Below are 15,975 nucleotides of genomic sequence, written 5' to 3'. Positions count from 1 at the left end.
ACAGTGATTTGGGTTTAAATCCTAAAGAGGAAAAGACAGAAACAAAATATTCTAGCGTCGATTCAAACATCCATTACAAATGATTAAAACCTTCACGTTCAGAGTTCATCAGGTTTTCATCAGATTTCTGAATTCTTCCACTGCACCCACAACATCAGGCTCAGCATATGCTCCAATTTGTTCCAGGTATGTGGAGCACAAAATGTAAAATCTGTCTTTCTCAGGTCAGCGCTAACTCAGGGAAGCTGAAACAATAACATCCAACCGTGCAGTCAATAAGCCACTTACAATGTGAGGAGAAGTGCATTATTAATAAGCAATTTTTGATTCAAAATACATAAAGTACTAATATTAAACAATATAAAATACAAGGATCTGAGATAGTCACACAGCACATAGTGGCTTCAGAGGATAATGTGTAAAGACAGAGTTATTACAGAACATGGAAGAAGTTAAGACATATGTAGTCTTATCCACCCAACCCTCAACCTCCTACAGACACATAAATCCTACCCAGTACCAGGAGTTATAATTGCCTATCATATCCAAACCAGACATTTAAGTCAGTGACTCAACGGCAGGACAACAAGTTCAGAGGAATCTACCTGTACTCAGAACTCAGGTTAGAAAGACAATTTTTTGTCCTATTTTACGCAAATTTTACCCTCAAAGGGGCTTTACAGGATTACTTTAGTGGACTATTACTGCCACTACCTCCTGCTGTAATCTTTGTGGACATTTTTAGATCTTTTAAGAATTTTGTATATATATATTTTCAATAATCTGTACAATTATGCACCTGCAATGTGCTATCAGTCATATATGTATGTAAAAAGGTGTATATACTTTACATATAACTCTTTATTTTCTATTTCTATTATATTTTTAATCTATTGTGTTGTATGTTGTGTTGTATGTTGAGCTGCTGTAACAAGCCAATATCTCCAGCGTTGGATCAATAAAGTTATCCTATCTTATCCCCTCAGCACTCCAGATTTAACAGCAAATTCGTGATAACCAAGTTTGATTAACTTTATGCGATGCCACAAGCAGGCCAACAACCCACTCCCAACATCAAAACAACTCCACAAGGAGAGAAAGAGGAGGAGGGGAGAACCACAAGGCTTCATTCACAACAATCCATTTTGTTGCCAAAGATGAAGGTGTCCAAAAGGCCCTCACTGCAGAAGCAGAGCTTTATATACTGCAACTATTCCTTTCATATATCATGTGCCGTTGGATACACAAAAAACTGCATTAACCAAGCTACAAAAAATCCTTTGCAACATTTCAAATGATGAACAAAGTAGTAGTTAGATTTTTGTTACAAAAAAAAAAAAACTTAACATATTTATTCTCAACACCTGAATCTACTTTGTATACAAACTTAAGGTTTAAGGAAATCTTTTCTCTCTCTCTTTTCATAGAAATGTCCATTGTAACATTATTTAGAAAGCTCACAACAACAGATAATCTGTCCTTGATAATGTGCCACTACCTGTTAGGACCGATGACGACAGCAACGAGCTGTTAGGTTGACCAAGAAATCCGTTCTTTTGTTTTTAATTAACAGCTACACCAGAACTTGTCTGGTTGCATACTCTGACTGATGGAGGTCCTGTGTAGACACACAGAGCCAATATATCAGAGCCAATACTGGCCTATTGCAGATATATCGGTATCATATTGGTTTTGGCGTCTTGTGTTAACTGATATGAAAACTGAATGATTTACAGCACTGATGTTTAGCTACTTATTTCAATTTTATCTATTTTTTCAGTGTTAATTTCTAGAATTGGTTGACAATATAGCCTATATGTTAAATGATTTAATTATTTAATAACTGTATTTGTTCATAACTGTATTTGTTTAAGAAAGGAGCCTTCTTTTGCATAATCACCAGGGTTCCCACTCGTTTTAAGAAATCATTTTCCAGGAGCTTTCCAGGACATTTTACAGGATTTTGGCTTGACAATTCAGGACAGCACTTGCTTCCGGTCATATAATTTACCAGTAGGCCTAGCACTGACTTAACTCCTTTATGCTTCTTTTTTAATGACGTGAAGTGTCTCGCGTTCATTACGACACCGAAAAGATCGCTGTAAGTCTAGGGGGCGTTTAAAACGTTTTCCGTTCCGGTTCACGTCGAGTTAACCCATTTTAAGGTGTCATACTGCGCAGCTACCAACTCGGGTCGAGTTTCAAACAAAATACGTACCCATAGGTGTCTGTAGGCAATCTGAGTGATGGGCTCAAATACAAACATTTCAGGACAACATAGATTATCTCCAGGATATTTGGTCAATCAATCTCCAGGTGTTTCAGTGACTGGAAAACTCCCATATCGGTCAGCCTCTGGAATAAACTGTGTGTGGATACTGGGCTTTTCTTGACACCCTCTAAGTGCCCTGGTAACCCCCTGCACCCTTTTGATTCTCCAGGTTAATGGCAACAACTGCTTTCCATATCTACTTTTTGTGAACCAGGATTAACTGTATACTTATCGGGAAATTGAGGAGAGAGTCAGACATAGTGTGGGGGATTTTTGTTCTGCAAGGACAGCAGCCAAAGTCAGAATCCCAGTATCATAATGTAAAGGCAGAAATGTCACCGTTTACATATTCATCACATCCACTCTGCATCTTGCCAGAGGCCATGTATCCCAGTGTGGAACTGTGGGGCCCACATATAAAATATCACTCAAGCACTATTATGCTGAGCTGAAGTGTTAACCTGTAACACTTTCATATGAATAAATGTGTGCTTAATAGCTAATTGATAAAAAAATTGAATTGATGAAAGCTTTTTTTTTAGCAACAGTTAATGCATTGTGGTGCATAAAGGTTGGTTAAATGGTTTTATTTTGAATGAATAGATGGTTTAGCTCAGATTTATTAACCTACCGTCTTTATTTTCCACAATCTTTGATGGATGTACTTATATTTATTACCAGAGCAAAGTTTTATTAGCTTCAGCTTAGAATACATTCACATTATAACCTGGTATTTTATTAATTGTCTTTTCCAGAACTTGTGCTATTTTCTGGTCACAGTTAGAAATCTTTTAACATGCATATCTCTTTTTGACTAAAAATCTAATCACACAGAGTCAAGGTTAGTCACGTTACAGTGGGCCGAGTCCAGTAGAGTTGAATCAAATCAAATCAAGCTCCTTTTTTGATGAACTGATCAGTTTTATCGTCATTCAGTAGTTTTAAGATAAATGTGGCGGGTGTAGTTAGTTAAGAGACTTCAAAGAGGCTCTTTGAAATGAGGCCATGAAAATGCCAGAGCACTGGTGGAGTGTGCGTCTGTCCTTTAAAGTTTGCTCTTGGCTTCCTGACTGCGTGTTAATGATGAACAGATAAAATATTCAACTGAGTGGCGTTACTCTGCATCTGTCTGCCTGCGCTCACCCCTGAGCGCTCTGCGTGTGCCCAGACATATGTGCACACAAACACAAAGCACAAGGGTGTCCATCCGTCTGCCTGCCTGCCTGCACGCCGTCCTCGCACCGCACAGCATAAATGTAACTGATTGTGCTATTTTGCCTCCAAGTTAAAGGGCTGCGGATATGTGGTCTGCGGTTGGAGCGTGTCCGAGTGCGAAGCGGCAGGCAGTTAGTCTTATCTAAGAGAGGGGAGAGTTGGGTTGTGTAATTATTTTCACTGGCTTTGATCCAGAGCAGCCTCTTCTAGACACCTGTTGGCCTCTGGCTCTGTCTGAGGCCTGATAATTAGACCCACAACCACAAGAGCAAGAAACACACTGGGCTGTCATACATGCATATTAACAAGCATTCATTTCCCATCATGCTCCCATAATACCTATAATGTTACAATACAAACATATATTCACCAGTAATCCAGATAAACTTTCCGTTCAGCGTCACACTGGCGAAGTGACAGCTATCGTCAGTCAGACTGCAGCTCTGTGCCGTGGATTTAATTTCTCTGTTCTTCACTTCAGTGTCTCACTGAGAGCCTCAAAGCAGCTGCGTCCCCACTGTCATTCAAACTGCGCAGACTTTCAAATGACATTGACAGTCAAAGACTCTCCTGCCGCGCAAATGACAGCCACAGCTATTGATTGTGCTTTCTTTACAAGGAAAGTCAATTCATTCGAATTTCATTTGGTTTGTGTGTTTTCTTTTTTTACATCAGACATGGAGACTCAAGAAAAAGGCCCAAAGGGAAGCGGTCAATAGCAGACATTGCTTTAGAGAAGTGAATTCTTTAAAAAAAAATAATTTAGAGTGAAAGTAATTTCCTGACATGCCTTGTCTTGTTCCTTTTATTTCAGTACATTCCCAAGGCTGCCTATTATTTTTTCAAAGAACAGTGGAGCTTTCTACCATGATGAACCAAAGAAATACAGAAGAACAGAAGAATAGCTGGCCAGAGCCAATATCTACAATCAGTCACACAAAGATCCTCGTTTCCCGCAGCAAAGAACACAAGGTTCTTTGGCTATGAACATTTTTGTTTGTTGAAATTAAACTACAGTTTAACATCGACATTTGATCTGAATAAATAGCAACATAAATGTTCGAAACACGTCTCTGTAACTGCTTTAGTTTAACTTCGTACTTCTGGACTGAAACTGGCTATCTTCTCTTAGTAAATTACCATAATGCGCCATGGAGAAACATTTAAATTCCTAACTCAACTCCCTTCACTTTAAAAGGTCCAGTGTGTAACATTTAGGAGGATTAATTTGCAGAAATGGAATATAATATTCATACCTATCTTTTCATTAGTGTATAATCACCTGAATATAGGAATTATGTTTTCGTTAATATAAATGTAAAATGAGCCGTTTTTATCTACAGATGCTGCAGGTTGCCGTCCATGGAGTCCACCATGTTGAGCCACCATGTTGCTACAGTAACCTGGAACGGACAAACCAAACACTGGCCGTAGTTTCTCCAGTGGTATAGTTATTCACAATCTGAACCTTCACCACTAAATGCCACTAAATCCTACACACTGGTCAATCTGTCTGAGAAAATCAGGTTGGCTGAGTCAGTGATTACTTTTAAGTCCCTTCTTAAAACCAGACTTTTGTCCGAGAATCTTTCCTGATTTTACTTGAATTTTAGTTTTCGGAAGTATCTTTTATTTCCTAAATGTTTTTCTGGTTTTATCTGGTTTAAAATCTCTTTAAATTTATGTTTTTATAACGTGTTTTATTTTATTTTTTGCAATTTGTAATGTTGGATTTAAAAGTGCTCTATAAATAAAGATTATTACTAAATAAAGATTATTACTGTGTCTTGTTAATCAGACCAGAGACGCTATCCCGTAAGAAATTTTAAAAGTTTAAATTCTTTGGGGTTGCATTTTTGTCTTTATAGTCAACCTAAAGGCTTGATGGCAGTACTACAAAGTGGCACCGCTTACATTGCATGCATTCATTTGACTGACTGTTGAAAACAAAAATATTGCTGAGTCCAGCTTTAAAGTTTAGACTGTAAGACAGAAAAACACATGTTCATTACCTCGTACATTTTCAACCAGCTATCTCAGCACCAGCCTGCCTGACTTTCCTCTCTGCATCTGCTACCGAGCGCGTTTTCCCTTGAGTCGGTCATTAGCCCGCACAGACACTCCTCTAATTTTTACCCTTTTAACCTCATGAGGGCATCTGTACTTGTACTGAGTGTTGTAAGGAGATCCAGTCACCACCACACCCTTGGGTCTTGTCTACAGTTTGCTCTGAAATGTCGTGGTTAAACCCAACACCTCTCCTGGGGTTTTTTATCAGGGTTCGGACAGTTCCTAGTGTGTGTGTGTGTGTGTGTTTCATTTTTACTAACTGCTCACAAAAAAAACTCTATGCCCTTCTGAAAAATGCATGAATAAGAGTGCTGCCATTTTGTCGTTACAGCAAAGTTGTGCGTTCTACCTTTTAACCTGCGCGAACACTGCGTCTACCCCTTTAAATGTCCGAGATGTAAAAGCATACCTTGCTCAAACTATGAAGATATTTTATCGTGTTCAAAGTGGTCAGTCTTATAAAAACCTTTTACAAGCCAAAACTGAAAAGAAAAATAAGCAGAAAATAAATGACTTCATTCATCCGAAAAAGGTAATGTCCTTCCACCTTTAACAAAATTAATAATAACCGAGTATTTTAAAGAGCTTACAAGGTCCTTCATTTCACTTTTCACATTTTAAAAGCACACATTTCTCAACCTTTGCTTACAAAACACTTTCCCTTTTAGCTTCCAATTTGCTCTGGTCTTCCAACATCAAACCTTTACCTACCCCGGTGCAAATGAATGCTTTATGTGCCAAAATGTGTCATACATACACATGTGCCTGTCGTTGAATAATAAGAAGAAAAAGGTAGAAAAACATCAGAAAACCAAACAGACCTGTACACGACCTACAGAAGCTGCACACAGACAGACACGTGACCAGCCTCTAAACTTTCCCTGGTGCATTTGACTGTGCAGTTTTGCACAACAAATAAGCCCACTTAGAAAAAAGCTTGGCATCAAACAAAAACACAACCTAAGAGCTACCAGCGTGTTATAAGGTGTGCAAATTAAGCTGCATAAAACAAAGCTCAACATGAGAGGAAATCTGCACCGGCTCAGGAAAACTGCAGCTCTTGTTCTTTCAATTAATGGGGCGTTTCACACACACAGACACACACACACACACACACACACACACACACACACACAGGTCTTAACTCTCAACCTGATACGTTTTCGACCATTAGGATTATGCAATCTATTCACGTGTATCAAGCCTCATCCCGATACTGAGAAAGCCAAAATGAAGCGGGGTTCAAAGCAGGACAGGAAAGACTGCAGTATAATAGGAACGGGAGCTTCCTGCTAACACCTGTGACAAATCCTGCTCAACTGAGAGAAACAGAAAGCCTCTGGATAGCGGGCATGTGTAGCAGAAGAATAAAAAAAGGAGGGACACACAAAAAGAACGCTTGACCTAAAAGTACGATCTCGTCTTTTTCAGTTCTATTTATTCATGTGCGTATCCTCAGCGACCTTTGCTTAAAGGAATGGATTAACATTTTTTGAAATGTGCTTGAATTCAAAGAGAGGATACCACTCCTTTATCTGTACGTTAAATATGAAGCTACATAGCAACCTTTTAGCTTAACGTAGCACAAAGACTGGAGACAGGGAAACAGCTAGCCTGGCCCTACCAAGAAATAGTATAGAAGGACATAACTAACAGTAAAACCAAGCCTGGTTTATACAACTCAGGGTTTTCTATGGATTAAACAAACAAGAAGGTGGGGACACACATTACGACTGCTGAGCTGATTATGAATCTGATTTGTGGCGTGAAAACTGATGGGACTTGTAGGATCTGTTCCAGACTGTTAACAGTTATCAGACAAGACCATATAGTGTGTGATACGTAAAAGATACCAATCTTAAGTCTTCATATTCAGTTGTTGCCAGTTGGACTGATAAAGACTTCCCAGCTCTACAGTCCTACATGCCTCTCCATCCAGGATCTCACCCAAACTGTGTTTTTTCCTCCTCTTTTGGCCAGAATTAAACTGCATTAAACAGTGCGAGCTGCTGGTTGCCATTTGTTTTCGTGCAACAGTTCAGGCGTTCTCGCTGGGTCGTCTACTGACCAGTAGTTCAGTGTCTTGTCTAGTACATTTACTCAGTTGTAAGGTTTATGCTCTTTCCTGACTGCCAGACTTTTCCTGTCTAAAGTTGGTGGAAACAATCTGTATGTGTGGTTTCAGCTAATCTTCAGGTTTGTCCCAAGCTTTAGTGAGCTTAAGAGGTGCGGGTAGGAGGATTTTATTACCGTTGGACAGAGCTGGTACAGGTAGCTGTTCTTTCAGTTCCAGTCCTTATGTTAAGCTTGTCACGGTTCGTCGTGCCTCTCCCTCTTCCCTATGTTTTCTCGTTGTTTCCCCCTCCTTTTGTGTCACGTCTGTCCGCAGTCTGTCACTCTGTGTTGCGTGTGTGTCTGTGCTGGGCGTGGCTGTCTGATTAATCTCTCTTTTCACCTGCAGCTGATCATCTAATCAATGCCTCAGACCTGTACAGAATTTAAACCCGGCTTGTTCATCCAGACCACAGACAGTGTGCCAGTTGTTTTTTTGTGCTTTGCCTTGCTTTGTATTTACAACTCCGTGCTCTGCCTGTGCCTTAGGTTTCACCACACAACTAACCCGCCACGTCCAGCTCAGCCTTTGTCTCGTTGGTTTGGATTACAAGATTCACGACCAGCCCCACTCGTCTGCTGGCTCCAGAGAAACCCCAGCATAGACTTCAGATTCTGCCATTGTTGTTAGTATACATCCTTAACCATTTTCCTGACTCCTCCTTTTGCATTTGGGTCTGAAACTAACTGTAGCTTAATATTTACCGTTCCCAAATGAGAGTAGTATCAATCTTCTCTTTGAACTCTCAGTAAAAAATATGAATAAGCTTGAATTTCCTTAAATATTGAACTGCCATATCTGCAGAAACAGGACAGTGAGAAATTAAAGGGGGGGGGGCTCTCACTTATTAAAGCTGCATGAACTCCTGAACTCTGTCTGACTTCAGAGCAGTGATACACACATCGGGCAAATGAGGCTGGGAGTGGAATGGCCTGCATGGGTGAATGCTTGTCACCATTTTTAGAATAGTGGAGGAGTAGCACAGAGTTTGGTCATAACAGCCATTAATCCACTTGGACTGCTCTGAGGTGACAAACAACCAGTGCTGTGACACATCGGCGAGATCTTGACGGAGCAGATCACAGATACAGATATGTTTACAAATTGAAAGGGAGACGCAGACGGCAAAACAACAAAATCATTCACTGTGGGAGTGTGTGCACTTACCTCAGCTAACACGGCCGTACAAATGAAAAATAATGACAGTCGCTACAGAGGTTGACAGTTAGGAAGCAACACAACGGGATTATGATGGATGAGGGGGGAGATAGAGCTTGGGGGAAAGAGACAGGTAGCACTACAGCACCCATGAGAGACCGGTGGGGGGAGGGTTGGTTGGGTTTAGGGCAAGAGGAGTGAGTGACAGGGTGGTGCTGTCAGCTCCTCTGTGGCGCGCTCTTCAGGGGAGCCCCGGAGCGTGTTCTGTTAAGTAAACAGCTGCAGCGACGAGAGCTCCTCAAATATTAATAGGGAGCGATCCCCTCCACTCGCCTTGTTCAAACTGACAATCCCTGAAGTGGGCTGCAACGCTGCAGAAGGGAGCCGACGTAGTGGCATCTTGTAGCGCAGTGGAGGCCGCCAGAGCTGCCTATAGCACCCATCAGACCTGACAGGGCAGGGATCAACCAAGGGACACCCGGCCACAGAGAGGCCCTCCCTGTAGGCTGACACACAACCCCCTTGTGGCTCATTAATATCTGTGCCATCACAAGAAAACATTTCAGATTGCCGAGGAAAACATACTAAAACACAGTTGATCCCCACCCTCTCCAACCTCCATCTGTGCCCATCAGACAGAGATGAATTATAAATGAAAGGGTGCTCAATCTGAGAGGATCGATACTAACAACGTCTGAGTAAGCCATGATGGTTCTTCCTCTGTGTTTTTACCTCCCATCTTCCCACCACTCTCAGGGGATATAAAATGACAAACCGATCTCCAGCTGAATGCTAAAAAGTCAAGCTAACAAGGCAGAATTAACTACTTTTACGACCACCATTATGAAGTTGCGAAAAAAAAACGTGTATATTTCTGATTAGGGAGCTCTAACGAGACTCTATTCTACCTCCTTTGATCGACCCACCACTCCCCAACATCCAACCCATCACCTCTCCACTGACAGGCAGACCAGGGGAATTTTCTGAGGAGGAGTAATGGAGCTTGTCGGAGAGCTCCCTGCTTCACACCACTTAGCCTCCCGTCCAGCCGGGGTGGTTGGAGATGTAGGGATGTATGGGGAGGAGGGGTTAGAGAGGTGCACGACTGATGAGGCTCCACCGGGACTCGGAGCAGACTCCTCACCACCCAAACATTTCTCCTCACATCAGTCACGCCACGCGGGCAGAGAAGCGTGGAGCAGCTCCCTCCATCACGTCTGTGTCTTTCCTTCGTTAGGCTGTTAGTCCTGGATCACCCTTGGGCTACAGTGCCCTACTCACACACTCCAGCTGGGCGAACAAGGTGTCCTGCTTCATCAATAATTCCTAGAGTCAATCACCTCAATAAAGACTACTCCTCCGGCTGCAGCCTGAGCAGTGGCAGCGGCATTGTTTTAAGAAGTGGGTGTAAAAACCTGACAATTACTGTGAGATCAAAGTATGTAATAATGGATAGTAAGTAGTATGACATCAGCATCAAACCTTGAAGACAGTAAAATAAAAAAAAACAAGTTTTAACCCTGTGTCTCTGGGTTAATGAAACAAACCTGAACAAATATTTTAGATGACACACAAGGCATATACATATTCTTATCCAATCAAATATGAGTTGGGTTGATGCCATTCATAAAATTGCCCATGACCGCTCGTGGGTTGTAGAAGTTTGGATCCTAGTTGGGAAAAACTTTGCAAAGAAGGTAGTTGAGGTCTAATCTAGTTATTTTGTGTCACTATGACTTAATAGCATGCATAAAGATAAATTATAATCTTTTATATATATCCATATATCTTCCAAAATGAGTCATGAGTGTTTAACTTTAAACCTTGATATAATTCAAACAGGTGAGTTATAGGCCTATAAAAATTGGTTTTGGTCTGTATAGCTCATTTCCAAGTTCATGACAACTGTACATTTTTATACAACTCACCTGTTCAAATTATATTAATGCTTAAAGCTGCATAATTACGAGTGTGGCTGCTTTGAGTGACAGGTGGGTGCCATCACGTGGCTGTTTTCTAACCAGGCTTCATTTAACCCTCCTCAGCTCCACCCATGCTCCATTTTGAATTAGACGAGAGCCGGCGGAGTCAGGACTACCAAGATGGCGACAGGCAGAGCAGTGATCTTCACAACGGCTCTTCAGAAACCTATGCATGTGTCACAGAGACTACGTCCATTTATAATAATACAGTCAGCTTAAGGATCCCTTAACTTTTCATCAAGTGCGTCTTCCTGTCGTCTTTAGTCTCAGCTGTACTTAATTAGCAACTGTCAGGAACATGGAGAACTTCACCTGCTGCACATGTCAGCATGTCATTGTGAGAATGCACAGCCTCACTGAGCCGCTAGCATGGTTGCAGACTCTTGAAGTAATTTGAACCAGGAGATTCTGGTTCACTCCAGTTTTCTGTTCAAGGTCAGTTCGAGCAACTAAGGCTGTTTGGTGTAAGTTATTAAAACGTACTGTAAGTTAAAGGAAACCAGTGTTGAACTACAGTCTCCTGCCACACATTTTGCAATGTTACAACAACATCACACTACTTCCACCGTTGCTACTTAGAGACTCTCATAACAGCGAGAGGTGACTTTGAGGTCAGAAAAGGGTAAACATAAAAATTTTAGCTGTGAAATTAATTAATATGGTTATTTTTCAAACAAGGACAGTGGCCCTGTTTCAGAGGAAGTTAAATTTGGTTAATTGTTGTTACATATTTATATTGTTGTAAATAAGCCATGAGATCCGAAAGATGTAAGATCAGCGCCTCTGCCCTGCTCCACCCTGCCCTGACAGGTTGTTATGTCTGCATGGCTGAGCACATGTTGCATAAGCGCCTCAATATTTTATAGGATGAAATGAAAAATACATCTCTTTGAACTATAAGTGCCTGGTTGGAGTAGGAGGAAGAGGGCAAGCTGGAGGGGTCGCAAGGTGAAAAGAACTATGAAAGTGTAGAGGATGAGCAGAAATAAATGGGTCGCTTCTCAGAGCTGTGACAGTCTTATAATCTTCCTATTCAGGGAAACTCTGCACTGATATTATGAGACTGCAACCTGAATTAGGTTCAAACAACTTAGACCTGTGAGTGAACCGACTGCAGAGTGCACTTTGCCAAAGCGGGGGATGCTTTTCATAAACAACGAGACCTTGAAGATTAATTCTGGAGCAGGTGTCCCATGCCACAACCTGCCAAACGTTGTGCACAAAGAAAAAGATTGACAAGCAAACATGTTCAGGTCTTGCTGGGGTTGCCCCCACAGAGCTGAACTCAAATAACTTCAGATTGAGGGAGTGATAGCTTTGAGTAAAAAGGGAGAGAGAACTTTAGCAGCCAAAACACATCAGCTGTAAAGGCTTTAGATTTATACTGAATGTGGCTGCCCTGAAGTGAGGATAAATATAAACAAAGTGACGTCTAAGAACAGCCTCCATTTGAGCTAATATGAACTAACAAAACACGTCTTGTTAATAGATGTGGCTTTTCAAATGAGATCCTGCGTTTGCATTGATTAAGCTCACAGAAACAGCCTTGATTAAATAGAACTGTGGGCATTTCTGAAAAGCAGATTTGTATCATCCATTAAGTGGTGGAAAGTCTGAAATGATGTATGGAGATGCTGGGTGATTCATTTAAAGGAGCTCATTTGCTCAGTATGAGATGTGTTCATGTCAATATGCTGCTTTCACTCTTCACCCTTTCCTTCTCCTCTTCTTTCCTTTCCTTTTCCATCTCGTTTCCTCTCCTACCTCTCCTTCCCTTGCCCTTTCTCTCCTCTTCTCCCCTCCTCTCCATCCCGGCTGATGCACCAGTCATTTGACGGTAGAAAGAAACAAAGGCTCCTTCTCTCAGCTGGAGCTGGGAGGAGCTGTCAGTCCCCTCAGCTCCGTTTGATGATAGCATTTCAAATGACACTTTGATCCTCACTCCACACTGTTTGTTTTTCCTCTATGATGAAATATAGCTCGAGAGGCGTGCAACAGGGCACATCATTAAAATGTGGCTCAAACACGAAAAGCAATGCCGTGCCTAGAAACCACTCATGACAATTTTTTTGACACATCAGCGTAAAGAACACGACAGGGTAGGAGGCGAAGGAATTGTAGGGACAAACCGAAATCAAGCTTTCTCCCTGCTGATTACACTCCACTGAGGTGACACCAAAGCTGGAGCAAAACTTGGGTCTTTCTATAAAGACTGAATGAGAATAAATGAATCTAATGAGGCAGCTCTGTCGGAGCAAAGTGTTGTTTGTGGTCTATGAAGAGTAAAGCACACATTCCTGCCTTCAAGCTTAAGAAAATAACAGGGTGAGGATGTTTGGAGATGCAACTGCTTGAAAAAAACTCCATGAAGGGATTTCTTCATCGACTAAGATGTTGTTCATAAGAAAAAAAATCAAGGACACAACATAGAATAACAAAAAAAAAAAATGCATGCACACATTTTTAAGGTTATTTGATATTTTGTGTTTTTTTTTCTTCATTTCTAAAACAAGCTTAAAAGCAAAGCTAACTAATCCTCCTCTCCACAGGTCTTTCCAGAATGAATGTGAACATAATTTACCAACTCCTAATCTCAGTGGAGAAATCAGCCTTTGTTTCGGAATAATGCTGGAAATGCACTAATATGAACAGCCCAAAGTGTGAGTCTGAAAGAGTTGGCTCTTTTCTTTCCGGGGTGATAATTCTGCAATTGAAGATTTCCAGAGCCACAGCTGAAATAATATGCAAATATCCACCCCATGGGGTGCAGACTGGCTGACATATTATCAGCAGAGAGACAGGCGTTGCGTTTTTGGGTTTGAGTGCGGTCAAATCAAAAGACGGAGGCACGATTAGAAAAGGTGTTTTTGTGAAGCACGTGAGACAACAGGAGCACTTTAAACAGGATGCCAGCCCTGTTGGGGATAGGATGCTGAGGCCTCCTGTGGAGACAGGAGCGCCTGGCAACCTACATAAAGCCCAGAGAGATAAGACAGACAGTTTGGAAAGCCAAACAATGGAAAAATGAAAGCATGTTAAAAACGAAAACAAAGGTTTATCTGTGTGAAGAAAAAGTGAAATGATTCCCAGGAAGAGGTGATTTCAGGTTCAGTTGATTTCAACAGCCTCTCTAACTGGTCTTTGGGCAAAAGAAAGAGTGATTATTACTCACCTCTTTTACTCGTTTTCCCCAGGGGAGCTCTGCACCCAAGCCCCTTGTTTTAGGAGAGAGTGTCTAAACCTCTGGGTCGGCACCACATACAGAATGGTATACCTTGACATTCATTCTAGGAAGATCTCTAAAACTGACATACTGAAATGTATTCAATGTATTTCTAATAAAAATAGGTTTACAATATTTATAATGGTTTTATATATTTGAATCGCTCTATGCAGACTTGCTCTATAAAGCCTTGTTTGGACAATAACACGAAAGCCTCTCACAGCAAAATTATCATGGTTTTGTAATCAGTTATCATCGACTAATTTATTATTCATACAACAGACAGCTGTGGTTTCACTCAAACTCTGTCATTTGTCTTTGATGAAGGATCTGTGACACCAGTCACTAACATGAAACCAGTCATTGAGCTCAAACACAGAATTATACCATTAGGGCTACCACGTTTTCTTTGAAATTTGCTGAATATTTGATCTGTAATAAACTGTTTTAATTCACAGTTCTTAGTGTATAAAGGCGCCATGTCATACCTTATACTGCAGTCCAGCCCGTGGGGCATTCTTGAAACATCACCCACTGCTGGCTCTGTTGCACTTTCAGGAGATTGTTGTCTTGTTTGTCATGCTGGAAGCAAACCACCTGAGAAGTAATGTGTGGAAGCACTTTGGCTTTAACACCACAGACAAAACCTTGGATACAGGTAAGGCTGTTAGTTTTCTGTAAAATGCAACTGCACTACAGTAACATCAGTTTTTCATGTTAGCTTGTCACTTAAGTGAGGTAGAATAGGCACTGCAAATAAACAGAAAAGACCATTTTTAAAGAGAGTTACTATTGAACTGAAGAGTGGTGTACAGGTCCAGTGAAAGTGGCCGTGAAAAACATGAAGCCCATTCAGATAGAGTCACTGAGTATCTGTGGCAACAACATTTGTGACTTTATCCTGCCTGACAGCTTCCATTTTACACATTAAACCGAGATTCAGTGCCAAAAAGAGGAAAGCAGTAGCCTGACGAAGACTAGGGTGTGGCAGAGGACGTGGCAAAGGCTGTAGCTAACTTTTCGATTAATGTGTCAATCACTGTTTCCCAAACCACAAGGGGACATCCTCAAATGTCTTGTTTTGTCCATAGCTCAAATATTTAGTTTACTGTAATAAAATTACAGAAAATATTCACATTTGAAAACTGAGAATTTTTACATTTTTCTTAAAAAATGACTCAAAATGATTGATCGATTATAAAAATAGTTGGCATAAAATGAATAGCTGACAACTAATCCATAAAGCACTCCAGCTCTGTCACGACCAATGTTTTCTCTGAGTCACTTACTTTGTACAATGAAAATGTTTCTTACAAAGAGGTAAAAAAAAAAAAGAGACTGATATTGACTGAAAATGCTGCCTGAATAGCAATTCAGGAGAATACTAACAAATACTAAAGCGTCAATCTTAACGAGAGAAGTCCACCAAGCCAAGAATTCAAATAACTGTTGGTATAAAAATACACCCTATCCTCTTGCAGTTGCTTTTGTGTGGCTGCAAACACATCTCTTTTTTACAATAATTGTGTACGTATGCAGTATGTCTCACAATAAAGCTGTTTTTTGAACACATTCACTTTATCTGTTTCTGGTTTAATGTAAAAAAAACTTGAAGCAGCAGGATTCATACACAGAGGCTCCAGCCTAACACACATGGGGAAAATGTGACACAAAAACACACATTAGATTCACTTGCAGACTATGAAAACTTAATTCAATGGCAAACTGCATCTATTTTGTATTTGCCTCTGGTGATTCATTGTTTGATATTAGACTGCAGACTGAAAAATGAGAGGAAATACTAAGAAGGGCTGCATCACTAGTGCATTTGCTGTATCTGGATGTTTTGGTGCTTAAGTCTATATTCTTCCTCGGGCTCACAAACATTAAAATGTACTCTGAGGCTGTGCACTGTAAAGAGACCCTGAGCCTTGATCCTTTG

At 40.9% G+C, this 15,975-nt stretch overlaps 1 protein-coding gene and 1 long non-coding RNA gene across 3 annotated transcripts in view; one reads left to right on the top strand and one right to left on the bottom strand.

The window, feature by feature from the left end:
• The window catches only part of gpc3 (glypican 3), a 103,875-nt gene that overhangs the window by 70,673 nt on the left and 17,227 nt on the right, over positions 1-15,975 (bottom strand). The window lies entirely within an intron of this gene.
• Positions 6,826-11,085, top strand: LOC127374185 (uncharacterized). Its single transcript, XR_007887006.1, has 3 exons — positions 6,826-6,967; positions 8,159-8,295; positions 10,874-11,085. It is a non-coding gene; the product is annotated as an uncharacterized LOC127374185 (long non-coding RNA).

The sequence above is a fragment of the Dicentrarchus labrax genome, unplaced genomic scaffold (genome assembly GCF_905237075.1).
Source record: "Dicentrarchus labrax unplaced genomic scaffold, dlabrax2021, whole genome shotgun sequence".
Classification (NCBI taxonomy): domain Eukaryota; kingdom Metazoa; phylum Chordata; class Actinopteri; family Moronidae; genus Dicentrarchus; species Dicentrarchus labrax.
The sequence above is the reverse complement of the archived record's forward strand: the minus strand, read 5'-3'. Positions and strand labels throughout refer to the sequence as shown.